The 22,151-nt window shown below is 37.5% G+C and overlaps 1 pseudogene; it reads right to left on the bottom strand.

Moving 5' to 3' along the window:
* Positions 1-7,458: 7,458 nt before the first annotated feature.
* LOC112822890 (small nucleolar RNA U3) lies at positions 7,459-7,536 on the bottom strand (annotated as a pseudogene).
* Between the last annotated feature and the right edge of the window lie 14,615 nt (positions 7,537-22,151).

Here is a 22,151-nt window from a genome sequence, read left to right as displayed (position 1 = left end):
CTGACCATTTCTTGATTAGATCATTTTTTCTTTGGGTGTTGAGTTGGATAAGTTCTTTATAGATTTTGGATACTAGCCCTTTATCTGATATGTCATTTGCAAATATCTTCTCCCATTCTGTCAGTTGTCTTTTGGTTTTGTGGACTATTTCTTTTACTGTGCAAAAGCTTTTTATCTTATAAAATCCCAATAGTTCATTTTTGCCCTTGCTTCCCTTGCTTTTGGCGAAGTTTCTAGGAAGAAGTTGCTGTGGCTGAGGTCGAAGAGGTTGCTGCCTGTGTTCTCCTTTAGGATTTTGATGGACTCCTGTCTCACGTTTAGATCTTTCAACCATTTGGAGTTTATTTTTGTGTGTGGTGTAAGGAAATTGTCCAGGTTCATTCTTCTGCAAGATGCTGTCCAATTTTCCCAACACCATTTGTTGAAGAGACTGTCTTTTTTCCATTGGACATTCTTTCCTGCTTTGTCGAAAATTAGTTGACCATAGAGTTGAGGGTCCATTTCTGGGCTCTCTATTCGTTTCCATTGATCTGTGTGTCTCTTTTTGTACCAGTACCATACTGTCTTGATGATGACAGCTTTGTAATAGAGCTGGAAGTCCGGAATTGTGATGCCGCCAGCTTTGCTTTTCTTTTTCAACATTCCTCTGGCTATTTGGGGTCTCTTCTGGTTCCATACAAATTTTAGGATTATTTGTTCCATTTCTTTGAAAAAGGTGGATGGTATTTTGATGGGGATTGCATTGAATGTGTAGATTGCTCTAGGTAGCATTGACATCTTCACAATGTTTGTTCTTCCAATCCATGAGCATGGAACATTTTTCCATTTCTTTGTGTCTTCCTCAATTACTTTCATGAGTATTTTATAGTTATCTGAGTACAGATCTTTTGCCTCTTTGGTTAGATTTATTCCTAGGTATTTGATGCTGTAGGGTGCAATTGTAAATGGGATCGACTCCTTAATTTCTCCCTCTTCTGTCTTGTTGTTGGTGTATAGGAATGCCACTGATTTCTGTGCATTGATTTTATATCCTGCTACTTTACTGAATTCCTGTATGAGTTCTAGCAGTTTTGGGGTGGAGTCTTTCGGGTTTTCCACAAAAGTATCATATCATCTGCAAAGAGTGAGAGTTTGACTTCCTCTTTGCTGATTTGGATGCCTTTGATTTCTTTTTGTTGTCTGATTGCTGTGGCTAGGACTTCTAATACTATGTTGAATAGCAGTGGTGATCGTGGACATCCCTGCCGCATTCCTGACCTTAGGGGGAAAGCTCTCAGTTTTTCCCCATTGAGAATGATATTCGATGTAGGTTTTTCATAGATGACTTTTATGATATTGAGGTATGTACCCTCTATCCCTATACTCTGAAGAGTTTTGATCAAGAAACGGTGCTGTACTTTGTCAAATGCTTTTTCTGCATCTATTGAGAGGATCGTATGATTCTTGGTCTTTTTTTGTTAATATATTGTATCACATTGATTGATTTGTGGATGTTGAACCAACCTTGCAGCCCAGGGATAAATCCCACTTGGTCATGGTGAAGAATCCTTTTAATGTACTGTTGGATCCTATGGGCTAGTATTTTGGTGAGAATTTTTGCATCCATGTTCATCAAGGATATTGGTCTGTAATTCTTTTTGATGGGGTCTTTGTCTGGTTTGGGGATCAAGGTAATGGTGGCCTCATAAAATGAGTTTGGAAGTTTTCCTTCCATTTCTATTTTTTGGAACAGTTTCAGGAGACTAGGTATTAATTCTTCCTTAAATGTTTGGTAGAATTCCCCTGGGAAGCCATCAGGCCATGGGCTTTTGTTTGTTGGGAGATTTTTGATGACTGCTTCAATTTCCTTAGTGGTTATAAGTCTGTTCAGGTTTTCTATCTCTTCCTGGTTCAATTTTGATAGTTGATACATCTATAGGAATGCATCCATTTCTCCCAGATTATCTAATTTGCTGGCATAGAGTTGCTCATAATATATTCTTATAATTGTTTGTATTTCTTTGTTGTTGGTTGTGATCTCTCCTCTTTCATTCATGATTTTTTGATTTGGGTCATTTCTCTTTTGTTTTTGATAAGTCTGGCCAGGGGTTTCTCAATCTTGTTAATTCTTTCAAAGAACCACCTCCTTGTTTCGTTGATCTGTTCTACCATTCTTTTGGTTTCTATTTCATTGTTTTCTGCTCTGATCTTCATTATTTCTCTTCTCCTGCTGGGTTTAGGCTTTATTTGCTGTTTTTCTCTAACTCCTTTAGGTGTAGTAGGGTTAGGTTGTGTATTTGAGACCTCTCTTGTTTCTTGAAAAAGGCTTGTATTGCTATATACTTTCCTCTTAGGACTGCCTTTGCTGTATCCCAAAGATTTTGAGCAGTTGTGTTTTCATTTTCATTGGTTTCCATGAATGTTTTTAATTCTTCTTTAATTTCCTGGTTGACACATTCATTCTTTAGTAGGATACTCTTTAGCCTCCATGTGTTTGAGTTCTTTCCGACTTTCCTCTTGTGAATGAGTTCTAGTTTCAAAGTGCTGTGGTCTGAAAATATGCAGGGAATAATCCCAAATTTTTGTTAGCGGTTGAGACCTGATTTGTGACCTAGGATGGGATCTATTCTGGAGAATGTTCCATAGGCACTAGAGAAGAATGTGTATTCCGTAGCTTTGGGATGGAATGTTCTGAATATATCTGTGAAGTCCATTTGTTCCAGTGTGTCATTTAAAGTCTTTATTTCCTTGTTGATCTTTTGTTTAGATGATCTATCCATTTCAGTGAGGGGGGTGTTAAAAGTCCCCCACTATTATTGTATTGTTGTCAATGTGTTTCTTTGTTTTTGTTGTTAATTGGCTTATATTACTGGCTGATCCCATGTTAGGGGCCTAGATATTTACAATTGTTAGATCTTGTTAGATAGACCCTTTAAGTAGGATATAGTGTCCTTCCTCATCTCTTATTATAGTCTTTGTTTTAAAACCTAAATTGTCTGATATAAGGATTTCCACCCCAGCTTTCTTTTGGTGTCCATTAGCATGGTAAATTGTTCTCCACCCGCTCACTTTCTATGTGGGGGTGTCTTTGGGTTAAAATGAGTCTCTTGCAGACAGATATCGATGGGTCTTGTTTTTTAATCCAATCTGATAGCCTGTGTCTTTTGATTGGCACATTTAGCCCATTTATATTCAGGGTAACTATTGAAAGATATGAATTTAGTGCCATTGTACTACCTGTAAGGTGACTGTTACTGTATATTGTCTGTGTTCCTTTCTGGTCTATGCTGCTTTTAGGCTCTCTCTTAGAAGATCCTTTTCAATATTTCTTGGAGGGCTGGTTTCGTGTCTACAAATTCCTTTAGTTTTTGTTTGTCCTAGAAGCTTTTTATCTCTCCTTCAATTTTCAATGACAGCCTAGCTGGATATAGTATTCTTGGCTGCATATTTTTCTCATTTAGTGCTCTGAAGATATCATGCCAGTCCTTTCTGGCCTGCCAGGTCTCTGTGGATAGGTCTGTTGCCAATCTAATGTTTCTACCATTTTAGGTTACATATCTCTTCTCCCGAGCTGCTTTCAAGATTTTCTCTTTGTCTCTGAGACTCACAAGTTTTACTATTAGATGTTGGGGTGTTGACCTATTTTTATTGATTTTGAGAGGGGTTCTCTGCGCCTCCTGGAATTTGATGCCTGTTTCCTTCTCCAAATTAGGGAAGTTCTCTGCTATAATTTGCTCCAATATACCTTCTGCCCCTCTCTCTCTTTCTTCTTCTTCTGGGACCCCAATTATTCTAATGTTGTTTCGTCTTATCGTATCCCTTATCTCTCGAATTCTGCCCTCATGTTCCAGTCGTTGTTTATCTCTCTTTTTCTCAGCATCTTTATTTTCCATCATTTGGTCTTCTATATCGCTGATTGTCTCTTCTCCCTCATTTATCCTAGCAGTTAGTGTCCCCATTTTTGATTGCACCTCATCAATAGCCTTTTTGATTTCAACTTGGTTAGATTTTAGTTCTTTTATTTCTCCAGGAAGGGTTTCTCTAATAACTTCCATGCTTTTTTCAAGCCCAGCTATTGTCTTTAAAATCATGTTTCTGAACTCTAGGTCCGACATCGTACTAATGTCCGTATTGAGTAGGTCCCTGGCAGACAGTACTACCTCTTGTTCTTTTTGTTGAGGTGATTTTTTTCGTCTTGTCATTTTGCCCAGAGGAGAACAGATGAATGAGAGAACAAAATGCTAACAGGTTAACAACGTCCCCAGAAAATATACTCTAAACAAATCAGAAAAGACCTGAAACCAGGGGAAAAGAAAGGGAAAGAAAGAAAAAAGAAAGAGAAAATAAAAGAAAAAGAAAAAGATAAAAACATACAAAAACAGAACAAAACAAAAAAAAAAACAGAATATGATGATATATGATCAGGCTAGTGCATAGATCAGTGCCACACAATAGCTTTTGGGTGTATTTTGGTCTGTTAGAAGAAAGTGCTAAAATAAGTCCTAAAATTTTAAAGAAAGAAAGACTTATATATGTACAAAATAGGGGTTGATACAATGAAGGGATGGAATATGAGTGTAAAGATGAAAATTATAAAAGATTTTATAAAAGGAATTGATAAGAATTTGTTTGAAAAAAGGAAGAAGATGATTTAAAAAAAAAAGAAAAAAAAGGGAAAGAATGTGATCAGGGAGGACACTAGAACAAAGCCATACACTAGTGATTTAGGGTATATTTTGATCTGTTAGAAGAAACTGTACCTCAAAAATTTTAAAGAGAGAACAACTTATATATATATATATATATATATGCATGCCCAAAATAAGGGTAACTACTATGAAGGGATAGAATATGACTCTAAAAATGAAAAATAAAAATGTTTTTTTTAAAAAAGAGAATTGTAAGATGTGGGTTGAAAAGGGAAAAAGAAAAAAAACAGTTAAAAAAATTAATTTGAAAGACTAATGAATCATGGTAAAAAAAGCCATGAATTCTATGTGCAGTATTCCCCTAGCGCTAGAGTTCTCCTGTTCTCATTGATTGGTAAACTTGGTCTTGGCTGGCTGTTCTTGCTGATCTTCTGGGGGAGGGGCCTGTTGCCGTGGTTACCAAATGTCTTTTTCGGTGGCGGAATTGCCCCGCCCCTTGTTGGTCCGGGCTAAGTAATTTGCTCCGGTTTGCTCTCCAGAGCTTTTTGTTCCCTGCAAGCTTTTCATACGGCTTTGGAGGATGAGAGTGAAAATGACGGCCTCCAATCTCTACCCCGGAGGAGCAGCGAACTCGGGGCCCTACTCCTCAGTGCGCCCCCAGAGAAAAGCAGTCAATCACTCCCATCTCCCCAGTCTCCAGCCGCACTCTGTGCTCACCCAGCCTGTGACCAAGCATTTCTATCTTTGGCACCTGACCCCGTGTGGAGTCTCCAAACCCAGCAGATCCCTGTGGTGCACTCTCCCGCCGCTCCTCTCGGAAGAGGAAGGGGAGTTTCCCCAGATCTGCCGCTTGTTGGGTCCCTGCTGGAGGAGCAGTGGCCCAACTGTGCTGCAGATCATGGTTTATGGCAACCCCGAGCTGAGAGCCCGCGCCTCCGCTCCGTCTCTGCAGCCGGCTTCCCCGCTCTGATATCCAGGAGCTTTGCCGCACTCAGGCATCCCCGGTCTTTCTGTGACGCTGAGGGTCCTGAGACCACACTGTCCTGTGAGGTTTGCACCCCCAGCTTAGCACCCAGAGCGACCTCCCTCAGAGGAGCCGACATCTAAAAGTTCCAATTTGGGGCTCCGCGGCTCTATCACTTGCCAGAAGCGGCCGACAGAGGCCCCCCCTCCCTCGCCATCTATCCTCCTGAATATCACCTGGGATTCACTTCTCCGCACGTCCTACCTTCCAGTAAGTGGTCGCTTTTCTGTTCAGAGAGTTGTTGCTATTCTTTTCTTCGATCTCCTGTTGAGTTCGTAGGTGTTCAGAATGGTTTGATCCCTATTTAGCTGAACTCCTGAGACCAGATGAAATCCAGGTCTCCTACTCCTCTGCCATCTTGCTCCGCCCCCTCCAGGGGATAATTCTATATGAAACAGTTGCAAAGAAGGAGATGTCATAAACTGTTCAACTAACACTAGTCTTTTGATATTTCAACACTTTTTTTAAACAGGTGGAAACAGTACCTCAACCCTTTGACTAGATGGCCTAATCTCATCATCACTGCTGAGGCATGTCTGCTTTTAACTCCTCCTCACTAGTCTCCAGAATGTATGCTAATAAAAGAGCCAAGAGTCCATTCAGTGGAGCAAGAAGCTATACATGTATCAACTGCCAAAGGGCTTCCTGCTTCAAAATATATTCTACTTTTGCCTGTTTTTAATTTTTTTTTAATTTATTTGAGAGAGAGAGCTTGAGAGAGAGATCATGAACAGGGATGGGGCATAAAGGGAGAAGCCGACTCCCCACCGAGCAGGGAACCCAATGCGGGACTTGATCCCAGTCCCCTGGGATCATGACCTGAGCCGCAGCAGACGCTTAACGACTGAGCCACCCAGACGTCCTACTTTTGCCTATTTTTCAACTAATGCATTATATCCAGGCACCATCAATAAATGCAAATATTATACACTGACCCCCTATCCTCACAGTAGGCCCCCACACTACTGTGTAACATTTGCAGGGAATGAAATGATCTCAGAATTAATAGAAGGGAAATGGGGCAAGATAAAAGTAATAGGGAAAAGGTTTCTCTTTCTATGGCAAGGCATCATTCCTCTCAGATTCAGTTCCAGTTCTGAAATTGTCCTATCCCCCTGAATTGGAGAACCAGCTTACCCTTTGTTGCTGAAAATGAAAGTCAAAGTCTTTACCAGATTGAATGGGATGGCTACATCTGGTTTGTCTTAGAAAATATTTTGCGGATGCCATTGTGTAGTGGTCATTGGTCCTACCCACTTTCTGCCCCATGTATAGCTGCATTATTAAGATTTCTGTAAAATGTGGCATTGTTAATATTGATTCATTCAACTATATATTCATCCATAACATCTGCTAGTTTAAGCATGAAAGGATGGTGAAATACTCACTGGTCAGTCACACGCTTGAATTAGACATAAACTGGCAAAGGACAACCCGGATGGCTCATCTTGCCCAAAGTTCCACAGCCAACATTAGGAAGTCAGCATCCCACTCTCACACTGTGATTAAAGGGTTTCTTAGCATTATTAAAAGCCTGTCCAACTAGTTCATGGTGGAAAGTAGAAAGTTGTGCTGATTAATGTATACACTTAAGTGTTTGAGCAAAATAAAAGGTAGGCATCTTTTAACCAGTGCTTTATCTTTAATAGCGGATCATCACTAACATAAAGGAAATACATTTTACATATTCACAAGAAGGCTTTAAATCTGTATTTTAAGTTGTCAATAAAATCAAAGAGTTTTGTGATAATTCAGTATTTTCTCTCTGGTGGTCCTTTTCTTATTTAAAAGAATGTTTTTGTTTTTGTTTTCTGGATATTCTACATTTTCAGAGAAACTTCTCTAGTAACAAACTATAGAAATGAACCCTAAAAGTGTAGCCTTTGTTGTTTTTAATCTAAACTTTTGTAACCCCTAATAGGAACCCTAACCCATTAAATGTGAGCACACCATTTATGCTCTAGCATAACCTAAAGACACTAAGCAGTGACTCAGGAGATGTGTACCTGTATCCATTTCTTTCGAAAAGGAAAAAGTTGGGGCACCTGGGTGGCTCAGTCTGTTAAGCATTCAACTCTTGATTTAGGCTCCGGTCATGATCTCAGGGTCCTGGATCATGCTCCTTGCTCAGTGGGGAGTCTGCTTGAGGATTCTCTCTCCGTCTCCCTCTGCCCCTCCCTGCCCCACTCACACTTGCTCACTCTCTAAAATAAATAAATAGGGGCGCCTGGGTGGCTCAGTGGGTTAAGTGTCTGCCTTTGGCTCAGGTCATAATCTCAGGGTCCTGGGATCAAGCCCCATGTTAGGGTCCCTGCTCAGCGGGGAGTCTGCTTCTCCCTCTCCCTCTCCTTCTCCCCCTCTTCCCTGCTCATGCTCTCTAATAAATAAATAAAATCTTAAAAAATGAATCTTTCTTTAAAAATAAATAAAAAGGAAAAAGTTACCTCTTTTAAAATTTATTGTTATTTTGGGAGATGTAAAAATGTTACCTGGACTCTAAGGAGCAAGAGTTTTCAATGAGAAGTCAAAAAAACAGTTCCAGCCAGTCTCCTCACCAGACTGTGTGGCTTTGGCCAAATCTCTCTAATGACTAAATTCATTCATCTGTAAATTTTTATCTCATTCAAAGAAAATTATCAGGACCCATTTTCTGCTATCTCGGGTCTTGGAAGTCTATTTTGTATGGGGAAAGACTGGGTAGTCTGAAGCCACGTATTTATAATTCTATCCAAAATAATTACCCAAGCTAAAACACCTCTATTGAAATTTTATTTTTGACAGAGAACTGATGGCTAACAGGGAGGGGGGAGGGGTATAAGCAAAATGGGTTAAGGGAGTCGGAGATATAGGCTGCCAGTAACGGAATAAGTCACAAGAATAAAAGTCATTATGTAGGAAATATAGTCAATGACATTGTAATAGCATGGTGACAGATGGTAGCTACGTTTGTGGTGAGCATAACATATAAAGAAGTTGAATCAGTGTGTTGTACACCTGAAATTAATGTGGCATTGTGTATCAACTAAAAAAAATTTTAATTCTATTTTGGGTGTATATGCAAATGGTATGAGAATAAATGTCAATTGTATTAAATGTTGTGCTTTGTGTTGTAAATGGGTCCAGTTGGCAAATGCATGTTAATAATTATACTCTAAAAACCCAGTCACCTATCAAATGTGCTAATGATTAATTGAACTTGTGTATCTGGAAATTTTAAGATTCACTAAGTTCATATTAAATTAAAGAGAACTTCTTATATATAACCTTGGGCACTATGAGTGTACCGACTATATACTTTTTGTTCAACCAAAAATCCCATTATCTTTCTCTTCATTGACTTAAACTGACAGTTTGTGTGGTGAATGCTAATCTTTTTCTTCTATGTTCTTTATACATCATTTTATTATAGATATTTCTCAAAGCAGATTATTTTATATTAATTTCTTTTTATAAGGTGGGAGTTGCTCTGTATAACAGCCATTCTTGTCATTGAACAAATGTATATCTGTGAATCCAGTCTGGAGTGAAAGAGAGGAACAGCACAAAAGGGAGAGAATATAAAGTATATCTGTGTGGAACAGGAGACAATCAATTAGATTCATTATCTGCTCTACATTCCAGTCACTTCTTTAAAAGAAAAGAAGTACATAATACCATGGCAACAGTTAGACCTGCAGTCCGTTATGGTATATAATCATTAAGAGGTCTTCAGCCTTCCCTGAAAATAGATATGAAAAAAAATCTGGTGGTTGCACAAACTCCCTATATTTATGCTGATTAAATGACAAGTTTGTAATTTACAGGTGTCTTATTGCCATGGGAATGCAATCATACAATTCCATTTTAGAATTCAAGGGCTTTTGAAACATGCTGCATGATTGTTAGCTGGGCTGCAAGCTAAGATTAAATTGAAGGGGTGGCATGTAGATTTTAGAACATGGTGTTGACATTTACTGGCCAATCACATTTTGCAACACTCCTGCATGACAGCAGATGTTGACCTTTCAAGCTTTCCCTATCTGCTTTCACACATTACCTGCAGAAATTAACATAACTCCGCTTCCTGCTCTATGCTGCTATTAATGTCATCTGGGAATTGAGATTCATGAATTCAGTTATTACCCAGGCTTGAGACCCGTTTTATACTCTAAGCACAGAACTAACAGCTCCTGGGAGCTGGTATTTTTGGATGTTGCTTCGACTACCTTTGTGGTTGAGGGATAGCTGGAAGCTATGGTGTAAAAATTGTCATCAGGAACAAGAGGAGAAACAGGCAGAGGAGGACTGTTTCAAGGAGAATGCTAAGGGCCAAATAATTGCGAATACATGGGATAGGAGAGCTTAAAACACAAAAAGGGTACATTTTAAGTAAGTCAAATAATGGCGTGAGTTTCACTGCCCTTGTTCACTGAACCAGGAAAATGATACCCCTTAGAGTCTGTGTGCGCTGAGCTTTAGGGTTTACTTCACAACGCCCGGGGCCTCTATTATCGATGATTTAGGAGAGAAATAATCTAAGGTAAAGATGTCATAGATAGCCCTTAGGAGTTCTGTGCATAATGGTGAGCCACATTCTCTAGTACTTCCTTCTGAATAAAAATCCTACCATTCTCTGTTATCTTGTCAGATATTTTTTGTTCAGTTTTTCCTAAACATAGAAGTGCTGCTTCTAAAATATTTGGGGGGAAATTGCCAACCGGGGAATGAAATTCTGAGATATATTATTTTCTGGGACAGGAATTAGCACCTCTTCTAAGTCCTGGTAATACAGATATCATTACAATGAAATATCTCCAGAAATAGGTGGACAAAGTTATGACACCGTTTATCAAAATTTGCAGACTGTAAAGGAGGATTCTGAGTTTTGCTTAACCTTTTCTCCAGGTTAGCTGTATGGATTTAGTAAATTTCCTGTCGTCTTTTAAAGTCCTTGGAGAGCATCTATGAAATATCTTAGTCACGGTTCTGTGAATCTAGTCTTTTGAGATACAAGCAGATGCATTTATCTCAAATAGGAATTGATTAACAGAGCTCAAGATGTCACCAATGAGATATGCATATACAGTCTACTTCAATGGCATTGCTCTGATTTACCCTCCAGCAAACATTCTGTGCTGATTTGCATGTTTCAGCCACGGTGAATTTTCCAGCAGTTTCTCTAAAATGAGTACCTCTTATCTCATATATGAAATACACAAGCATCATGATTTAAAGGACCAAAACCCACCCTTTAAAAATCTTTTCAACCCAATTCCACTGGGCTTGAGGTTCTATGATTTGAAAATACTTTATATGTATGAATTAATATTTTTTCAAAATTGTTTAATGCAAAAGAAATGCTCCTGGGATGAGTGATAACAGTGTTACTAGTATTTTCCTATAAATAACTTGGCCCGGTTTCTTTCTTGTTTGAGAGCAAAGACCAGCTAACATACATATATCCAAATGCCAGATGGACATTTCCAATGGGATATACCATAAGCACTTCAGTAAATAATTCCAAGCCTGAACTGGTCATCTTCACCACCCCTCCTCAACAATTGAATTTACTTTTCTTCCTCAGCTGGAGAATGTGAGGTGAACTCTCATCTTTGTTATACACTATTACCATTTGGATTTTATCCTGAGAGGAGTTGAGAAGGATCATAAACAGTAGAGTAACCTGATAAAACTAGCACTGAAAAATCATTCTGAATTATAGGGTGAAGCACTTGGTGGAGATGGACTGAGCATGGGAAGGACACACATAGGGGAGAAACATTTGGGATGTTATTGTAGTAATCCAAAGGTGGTGATTTCCTTAAACAATACAGTAGAGTGGAGATCCTGAGAGGCATCCAGGCTTGAGACTTATTAAGCAAATCTGAGTGGATTTGATAATATATATATAAAGGGTGGCATAGGTGAGGGAAGAGTTAGGGAGGACTTCCTAGGTTTTGTTTCTAAAATACAGTATCTGTTGGTATTCCTCATTAAGGAAGGAGACACATAGCAAAAAAGACTTGGGGAAACGTGTTGACTTCAATTTTAGACATGTAAGTTTGAAATTGTATAAGCTAACCAGCTGGACCTATTTCTTTAAGCTCTTCTAGCCACATATGTATTTTTCACAAAACACCACATAAAATGGAATCTCCAGCATTCTTTTTTGTTCATGGTCCAAATTGGCACTTGCTTATCCAGGGCCTTCTAGAAGAGCCAGTGTGGCAAAAAAGAAAGCCTTGGTTTATGAAATGCAAAGTAGCTGGGCCCAAGTCCCTGCTCTGCCTTTTGCTTGTTGTGTGATCTTGGATGAAACACTTTGCATTTAAATATCTTTATCTTTAAAATGGAGCTGTTAAAACCCATACTGGCATATATTAAAACACTAAAACATGGTAGCTTGTATTTTTTAGTACTTTCTATTTTACTCATGGTTTTTGCTTTTTGTTTTGTTTGGCTTTTAGCCCAATCTCACCATGAACTTTTGCAGGCAGGACCATCTTCCTGGATAAGGGGGCCCTCTATTTTTTTGCTTAACTATCCTCAACCCACAAAACAACCCATTAGCAGGACTGGGAGGGAACTTAATCTGTGCAACCAGAGATCAAAGCAAATACACCAGATATGATAAATGTAGACTCCTAGCCCATTATAATTTGGCTGCTTATTGAAACTATCCAAATGAGAAATTATGCTTCTGTATGCAAGTTTAAATTGTATTACTGAGATTATTGTTTTTTCCTATTTTCCACTAAATAGTACTGAGAAAAACAGAAATAATTTTCTAAGAGGAATGTGGAGATATTCTTATAATTTATGGATATTGACCAATTGTTCATTATATACATTAGGAGAATTATCATCACATTAATTTGCCTTTAGAAGCTCCTAAAATATTTCTTCTAATGAAAATGAGTCCCTTTATACCATCCTAGACCTCATAATCAGGATTGTCCTACAAGAGGACTTGATTTTGGAAGGCAGTAACGGCAGGTCTATGCTATGGCAGGGCTTTATATAGGTCAGCATTTCCTAGGACAAGAAATGACTGGGTTTGAGTGATCCATGTCCATTAATTAATTAAGTGTAATTAATTAAGGAACATTTATGAATAAATGCCCAAAGTAAGAAATTACATAAAAATGAATTTACTTGGGTTAAATTTTTAAAGGTGATTTAATTTTGGGGAGTGGCTTTTTCATATAAATGTTGGGGAGTGACTTTCCCATATAAATGTTGAAATATGTTAAAAATAAACTGTATTTAATAAATATTTATTCAGTGTTTATTATATGTCAGGTGGTAGAGGAAGAAAAATTCCTTCCTTTCTTCCCACATTTGTTCATTCTTCAATAGAAGACACATATTTCATACTTCCATTCTCTTTCCCATGCTTTTAACATACTCTCTACCCTCTTACTACATTCATACAAATCCTGACCGCCAGGATTAGCCATGTTTTACCAGATAGGGTGATTGCTTTGCCTTAGATAGCAAACCTATCTTCAGTCTTTCTCTTGTGCTTTGGATCACTTGCTCACTTGCTCACTTGCATAGGATCCGACTATACCCTATCCTCTTCTATCTGTTCTCCGGCATTCACCCACAACAGAGTGAAGAGCTGATGCCAGAATTTGATGCAGACTTACCTATCTTAATTGTTAAATGAAGGGAAAAGAAAGAGCACAGTTTAAAATAGCAATCTCCATTCCAAGGTTATGGAAGTTCTGCATTAGGATGGACTGAGCACTTCCTTACACTTAATAAAGTGGTATCTTGCTTCCATTTGATTATTGTTCTTTAAAAACAGCTTTCTCAGTAGGGATTTCTAAAATAGAAGGGTTGAGCAATAAGATCATGAAAACTCTCCTGAAACATGTGACATACCATATTTTATCAAGAGCTAGATGGACACATCCAAGTCTAGTAACTTGGACACAGCAGCAACTTATTCCCAATTTTCCTACATTTTTGCCTGAAAATCATATGGAACAAAAAAAAAAAAAGAGGAAAAATTACAAACTACTTCTTCAATGAGACTAGCTCATGGAACAGACCCACACTCTAAATTTAAGTGTTATCAAAAACAATTGAGACCAGCACAATTGATGTGGGCAGCCAAAATTGTGCGGCAGTATGCTAGGAACATCAGGATATGTGTAGGGGTCTAAGATTCATAGCAAATACATTCTCCTGGAAAGTATATAATTTTGGAGTCTGAAGTGTTAATGAGACAGATTGAATCTAACAGAGTTCATTCCTTGGAGAAGTAAAAGCAGAGAAAGTACAGGAAGAAAGAATCCGGGGTCCAAGATTTGACTCATGGGAAAAGAAGAAATGCCTCTGAAAGTAAAGGGAACATTTGAAAAAAACAGAGGCTACCAGGGTTTGAGGTAAGTTAAGAATAGAAGATCTCCCAATCTGTATCAGATCCTGAGTGAGATCTGATATAAAGGTTATATCGTCATACAGAACAGCCATTTTTTAAATAAGAATGGGTCCTTATAGGCCCTCTTGGCACAGTGGGCAATGCTTCAGTCTCATAATCAGAATCATGTGCCATTATAGCAAAAGAAGACAGAGACCTTGAACAGAAAAATTTGATAAAGTCTGTGGCCCCTCCATTCTTCCAATGATATTACATTAATATATGACCCAAGGAAATTAAACTAACTCAAATAAAAATACAAAAAGTATAAATATGGTATCCCTAAAAAAAGATATAAGAAAAATGGGAATACTAGCATACAGACAACAATGAATAAGCAAAACTCACTAGAAGAGTATTTCATTTGAAATACACAAAGTATAGGCTGATTATTCCAACAGGACTTAAAAAAAAAAAATCTTAGTGAAATCATTACCAAGTAAGTCTTCAAAACAGAAATACAAGCACTCAGGAAAGATATGGCTAGATAGCAGAAGGAAAAGAAATGTTAAAATTTAGGGAAAGAGCTGAAAAAATAGGCAAAACTGTTCCAGAAATTCTAAATTAAAAGGGGCAAGATGGAGAATACACTGCTGAAAAGCAAAGGAAAAAATTGTGAAAATTGAGAAAAATTAACAAAATGAAACAAAAGAAAGGACATGAAAGATTAATGATCAGGAAAAATATGAAATTCAGATTACAAAGATTAATTTACACATAAGTGGAATCCACAGAGAAAACTAAAAGCAATGAATGTAATAAAAGCATTTTTCTTAAAAATAATGAGTCTATATATTAAAAGGGCACAAGACATTAACCAAGCTGAAGCATATTCTAGTAAATTTATTAGGTTTGTAAAAAGCAATAACCCTTTGGGCAGCCAGAAAAAAATAAAATTCACTTGTAGATGAATGAAAATCCTCCTGACATCAGATTTCTTTATAGCAACATTCAGTATGATAGGACAGTGGAGTACCACCCACAAGTTACTAAAGAAAGAAAAGTGAGACAAAGATTTCATAACTAGCCAAGTTCTCCTTCAATTACACAAGCTATGGACATTTTTTAATCTGCCAAAAAATGGGGAAGTGTGACAAAATGTGTTGTAAATATTATACACTTTGACAATAGGGTAATTATACTATTATTAAATGAGGAAATGATAAGCGATATTGAAAGTTTGCCTCATTTCAAGTAACACCTATATAAATAGACAGCTATGATATAAATATATCTGCATATAATCTATGTATAATTATATTTAAGGTATCATTTAGAGCAGAAAAATAAGTGGTAAAATTTTAAAAATATATAAGAGTAAACACCAAGAACATTAATTGTATTAACTAAAATTACATGATTAAGGGGAGGAGAGAGGATATAAGAAATTCAAAAATTTTTTTAAAAGATTTTATTCATTTATTTGAGAGAGAGAGAGCGAGCGAGCAGGAGCAGGGGCAAAGGGAAAGGGAGAAGAAAGCTCCCCACTGAGCAGGGAGCCCGAGGCAGGGATCGATCCCAGGACCCTGGGATCATGACCTGAGCAGAAAGCAGATGCTTAACCATCTGAGCCACCCAGGCGTCCCTGAAAATTCAAACTAAATTTTATGTTGTGTGTATGTGTATATATATCAAAAAATTCTCTGATAGAACTAAATTGAAACATCTGTTACATAAATGGGCTTAACTTGTACATTAAAATAAAATATATAAACTAAATTAAAAACCCAAACTCATCTCTATGCTAAATAAGGTAATTGACTAAAATAACATAATTTATAAATGTTAAAAATAAAACGAGAAAATATATACCGGGCAAATGCAAATAAAAACTGGAGCACAGGGAAGATGGTAGAGTAGGAGGATCCTAAGTTCCCATGGACACACCAACATTACAGCAAATAAGTTTGTAAATGACCTGAAAACTGGCAGAAAAGACCTCCCACAGCTAATTGTGGAAAATAGGCCACATCAGAAAGGGTAGAAAGGGCATAAATGCTTTCGAGCACCAACCCCCCCCAAGACTAACCCCAAATGGGAGGGACATCATAAACACAGAGAAGCAAGGGGATCAGACCCCACCCTGGGCACCCCTGGAACTAGAGACCCACAATGGGAAGGCAAGTCCCTGTAACATGAGGCTTTGAAAACCAGCAGGACTTAACTGTGGAAGAGCAACAGGGTGATAAGAAACTGAGTCCTCAACATTAAAGAGCCAGCACACTAAGTCACAACTCCTGAGACACGGCACAGAAGCAGCAGTTTAGAAAATGCCTGGGGTTTAAGTGAAGGAGATTTATTGACTAATCTTAGAACATGTGCTGGAGGGGCAGAGAGATTCAGGAGATTTGTCCAGAGACAAAAGTGCTGGTGGGTTCTGTTTCTTTTTGCCTGCCTGGCTGAGATAGTTGGATGCTTACAGGAGCCAGTGCTAACACTCTCCATCTACCTTGTTAGCACTGCATGAGCCACCCACTCCTGCTAATTCACTTCATCCAAACCACTTCTCTAAGCAGGTATACCTGCAAAATGGCTCCTGCCCCTCCATACAATGCAGGGAACCCTGGTCAGGACTGGCACCACTCCAAAATGACTCCAGCTTTGGGGGGGAAAGGGAGAGGGGAAAGGGAAATAACCTCACACATCAGCATGCCTGCATTTGTAGCCGCCTGGCCTCTTAGGTAGCTGCACAGGCAACAAGATTTGCCCTGTGGTATGACCGCAGCTGTGGCAGAGAGGCTAATTGCAGACACCAAGGCCAACCAGCAGCCTGCCCACAAATGAGTCTGTTGCAGCCTCAGAAGAGTCTCTTAACAGTGCAGTGACCAAACCCTACCCAGTGTGCCCACAGCAGGCAAAGCAGGTCAACTGCAGCCAGCCAGACTGAAGGCAGTGGGGGTGTGCAACCTACACAGGGGACAAGTCTAGAACCCCTGATTCTTGAGGTCAACATCAATTGTGCTACAGGGCACAACAGCACATCTTCTAAACAAGGCCATTACTTTCAAGACCAGGAGATGTAGCCAACCTACCTCATACATACCTCATACATAAAAATGAAACAAAGCACATATTGCATGGAGCACTGGGTATTATACACAAACAATGAATCACGGAACACTACATCAAAACCTAATGATATACTGTATGGTGACTAACATAATAAAAAAAAATGAAACAAAGAGAAAAAATGAGGATACAGAAGATGATGTCCCAAATGAAAGAGAAACAACGACACAAATCACAGTGTGAGAGCTAAAGCAATATGCCTGATGAATAATTCAAAGTAATAGTCATAAAGATACTCACTATACTTTAGAAAAGAGTGGATGATCTCATTCAGAGCTTCATAAAGGTAGAAAATAAAAAGAGGGCCAGTCAGAGCTGAAGAATTCAGTAACTGAGATAAAAATACATTAGAGAGAACCAACAATAGATTAGAGGATGCAAAAGAATGTATCGACGAGCTGGAAGACAGGGTCATGGGAAACAAGTAGGTTTAGAGAGAACATACCTCCTCATAATAAAAGCTATATATGACATTTCCACAGCTACCATCATAATCAATGGTGAAAAACTGAAAGTTTTTCTGCTAAGAACAGGAATAGGATAAGATGTCCACTCTCACCATTTTTATTCAATACAGTACTGGAAGTCTTGCCTGCATCATGCAGATAAAAAATAAAAGGTATTCAAATTGGTAAGGAACAAGTAAAACTGTCACTATTTCCAAATGACATGATACTCTACATAGAAAACTCTGAAGACTCCATCAAAAAACCATTAGAACTGATTGAAAAATCCAGTAAAACTGCAGGATACAAAATTAATATACAGAAATATGTTGCATTTCTATATACTAATTGTGAAGTGGCAGAAATTAAGAAAACAATTCTATTTATGATTACACCAAGAATAAAATACCTAGAAATGAACTTAACCAAAGAGATAAAAGACCTATACTCTGCAAACTGTAAGACATTGATAGAAGAGACTAAACAGGACACAAATAAATGGAAAGATACACCATACTCATGGAACGGAAGAATACTATTTAAAATGTCCATACTACCCAAAGCAATCTACAGATTCAATGTAACCCCTATCAAAATATCAACAGCATTTTTCACAGAACTGGAACAAATAATCCTAATATTTGTATGGAACCACAAAAGACCCCAAACAGCCAAAGCAATCTTGAGAAAGAATAAAGCTGGAGGTATCATAAACCCAGATTTCAAGATATACTACAAAGCTGTAATAACCAAAACAGTATTGTACTAGCACAAAATTGAGCATAGATCAATATAACAGAATAGAGAGCTCAGAAAGAAACCCACACCTATGTGGTCAATTAATCTACAGCAAAGGAAGCAAAAATATACAATGGGGAAAAGATAGTCTAGCCTATTCAATAAATGTTGTTGGGAAAACTGGATAGTCCCATGCAAAAGAATGAAACTGGACCACTTTCTTATACCATATGCAAAAATAAACTCAAAATGGATCCAACACCTAAATGTAAGACCTGAAACATAGAACTCCTAGAAGAAAACATAGGCAGTAATCTTTTCGATGTCAGCTTCTTTAGCAACATTTTCTAGATATGCCTCTTCAAGCAAAGGAAACAAAAATAAACTATCAGGGCTAGACTAAAATAAAAACTTTTACATGGCAAACAACCTAATGATTGGAAGAAGATATTTGCAAATGATATATACAGTAAAGGATTAATATCCAAAATTCATAAAGAACTTATACAACTCAACACCAAAATCAACAAACATTTCCATAGAAGAGTGGTCAGAGGACTTGAACAGACATTTTTCCAAAGAAGACATACAGACGCATGGCCAACAGACACATGAAAACATGTTCAGCATAACTAATCATCAGGGAAAATGCAAATTAAAGATATCACTTCACATCAATCAGAATGGCTTACATCAAAAAGACAAGAAATACCAAGTGTTAGTGAAAATGTGGAGAAAAGGGAACACTCAGGCACTGTTGCTGGGAATGTAGATTGGTACAACTATTGTGGAAAAAGTATGGACATTCCTCAAAAAATTACAAACAGAATTACCATATCATTCAATAATTGAACTACTGGGTATTTATCCAAAGAAAACAAAAACACTAATTTGAAAAGACATATGCACCCCTATGTTTATTTTTTTTTAAGATTTTATTTATCTATTTGAGAGAGAGAATGAGAGAGAGAGAAAGCACATGGCGGGGGAGGATCAGAAGGAGAAGCAGACTCCCTGCCGAGCAGGGAGCCCGATGTGGGACTCAATCCAGGGACTCCTGGATCATGACCTGAGCCGAAGGCAGTCACTTAACCAACTGAGCCACACAGGTGCCCCTCCCCTATGTTTATTGTAGCATTATTTACAATAGCCAAGATATGGAAGATATGGAAGCAACCTAAATGTTCATCATAGAAGAATGGATAAAGAAAATGTGGTGTGTGTGTGTGTGTGTGTGTGTGTGTGTGTGTGTGTGTGTATTATAACACAGTGGAATATTACTAAGTCATACAAAGGATGAGACCTTGTCGTGTGCAACAAGATGGTTGGATCCAGAGAGCATAATGCTAAGTAAAATAAGTCAGAGAAAGGCAAATATCATATGATTTGGCTCATATATAGAATCTGAAAAACAAACAAAAAGCAGAACCAGACCTAGAAGTACAAGAACAAACTGAGGGTTGCCAGAAGGAAGGGGAGTGGGGGTTGGGCAAAATGGGTGGGGAAATGAAACACACAGGCTTCCAGTTATGGAATAATTAAGTCATGGGAATAATAGGTATAGCACTGGAGTATAATCAAGGTTACTGGAATAGTGCTGTATGGTGACAGATGGTAGCTACACTTGCGATAAGCACAGCCTAACCTATAAAGATGTTGAATCACTATGTTGTACACTGGAAACTAATTTAGCACTATGTGTAAATGATACTCAAAAAATAAATAAAAAGAGGTACAAACTTCTGGTTATAAAATAAGAAAGAGAGACACCTGGGTGGCTCAGTTGGTTAAGCATCTGCCTTGGGCTCAGGTCATGATCCTAGGGTCCTGGGATCAAGTCCCACATTAGGCTCCCAGCTCAGCAGGGAGTCTGCTTCTCCCTCTCCCACTCCCCCTGCTTGTGTTCCTGCTCTCATGCGCTCTCTCTCTCTGTCAATAAATAAATAAATAAAATCTTTTTAAAAAATAAATAAAATAAGAAAGAAATGGAGATACAAAGTATCTCATAGGAAATATGGTCAATAATGTTGTAGTAACTTTGGTAACAGGTGGTGACTACACTTACAGTGAACACTGAATAACATATAGAATTGTTGAATTGTTATGCTATGCACCTGAAATTAATATAACATTGGATGTTAATTATATTTCAATAAAAAAGTAAATAAGTGAATAAATAAAAATAATTCCAACAGAAAACAGACTCTTAAGTACATAGAACAAACTGGTGGTTGCCAGAAGGGAGTAAGTGGGGGGATGTCTGATATAGTTAAAGGGATGAAGAGGTACAAACTTTCAGTTAGAAAATAAATGTCATGGAGATGAAAAGTAGGCATAGGGAATATAGTCAATAATACTGTAATAACATTGTATGGTGAGAGAAGGTGGCTACACTAATCATTGTAAGCACTAAGTAATGTATGGAATTATTGAATTAATTAATATGCTGTAACCTTGAAACTAACATAACATTGTATGTTAGTTGTACTGCAATAAAAATTTAATTTTAAGAAAAGCTGGGGCCACATTCTTAAAATCAGATATGGTAGAAGTAAGCCCCAAATATATTAAAAGAAAAAGGAGGGCATTTTATGAATACACACAGTTAATAATAAAGAATAATAGTTATAAATATTCATGAACCAAATAGCATATGGAAGTATTAAGTCCCAAATATTTGACAAAATACAATGATAAGGTTGCAGGCAGGGAGAAAAAGGCCTTTTCATACACTGTTGAGGTGACTGTCAAATATTATAATCTCTATAAGAGATAAATTGGCAAAAATAATCAAAATAATGATTATGCTTTCATTTTTACTACTAGGCATTATCCTATAAATATGCATCCATACATTAAATAACTTATGTATAACATTCATTGCTACATTGTTTGTAATAACAAGAGATTGGAAATAATCCAAGTATCCACCTGTTGAAACTGGTTAAGTAATCTATGGCACATAAGGAAATTCTCTATGTAGGATATAGAACATTCTTTAGTTGTATGGTTAAGTGAAAAAATCAAGTTCAGAACAGTATGTGTATATGTGTGCAAAAATATATTGCAATTTTGTAAGAAAGAGAATAACTAGAAATATATATTCATATGTGCTAACATTCGCTTAAAGAAACTCCAGAAGAAAAAAAAAAAGAAAGAAACTCCAGAAGAATGCACCCATAAACTACTGATTATCTACAGAGGTGGGGGATGAGTTAGAAACAAGATGGATGAGGCAGGATGAGACAAACTTTGCAGTAGATGCTCTTCTTATTGTGCTTTTTGAACCATCTCATGTATTACTTATTTGGGGATTAATGTAAACAGAAGCAAAAGCAAAATAAAAGTGTTGCACAGTTTAGAGAGAGAAATAAGACATGCACTGTGCTCTCAAGTCGGCCCTATGTAATAAGGAAACGAAGAAGTGATTACAAATTATGAATACATGGCAAAACAAAAGAACAAAGTACTATGAGATGTCATAAAAATGGATAGTCATATATGGATAAGAATGATAAAAATATTCTTAAAGGAAAATTAGCATTTGAGCACTACAAGCTTCATAGGTATAAGACCTCTGTGGTTATCCAGAAAGGCCTCATACTTGGTTTAATAATCCATGGTTGCTATCTTGAAATTGTAAATTATTTTTCAACAAGTGGTCCCATATTGTCATTTTGAGCTAGGCACCATAATTTATGTAGCTAGTCCAGCACTGGAAAGAGAATTTGAAGTTCACGTTTTCTCATTGTTATCCTCTGAACCCTTGCGTTTCTGAGAAACTCTTCTGGACTAAGGTATAGTTGTAATATAAAGGGAAAACAAGAATATGAAAT

This window comes from Callorhinus ursinus, unplaced genomic scaffold (assembly GCF_003265705.2).
Source record: "Callorhinus ursinus isolate GAN/ISIS: 27379988/994484 unplaced genomic scaffold, GSC_fseal_2.0 scaffold8, whole genome shotgun sequence".
Classification (NCBI taxonomy): Eukaryota; Metazoa; Chordata; class Mammalia; order Carnivora; family Otariidae; genus Callorhinus; species Callorhinus ursinus.
Note: the sequence above shows the minus strand (reverse complement) of the source record. Positions and strands in the feature narration are given on the sequence as shown.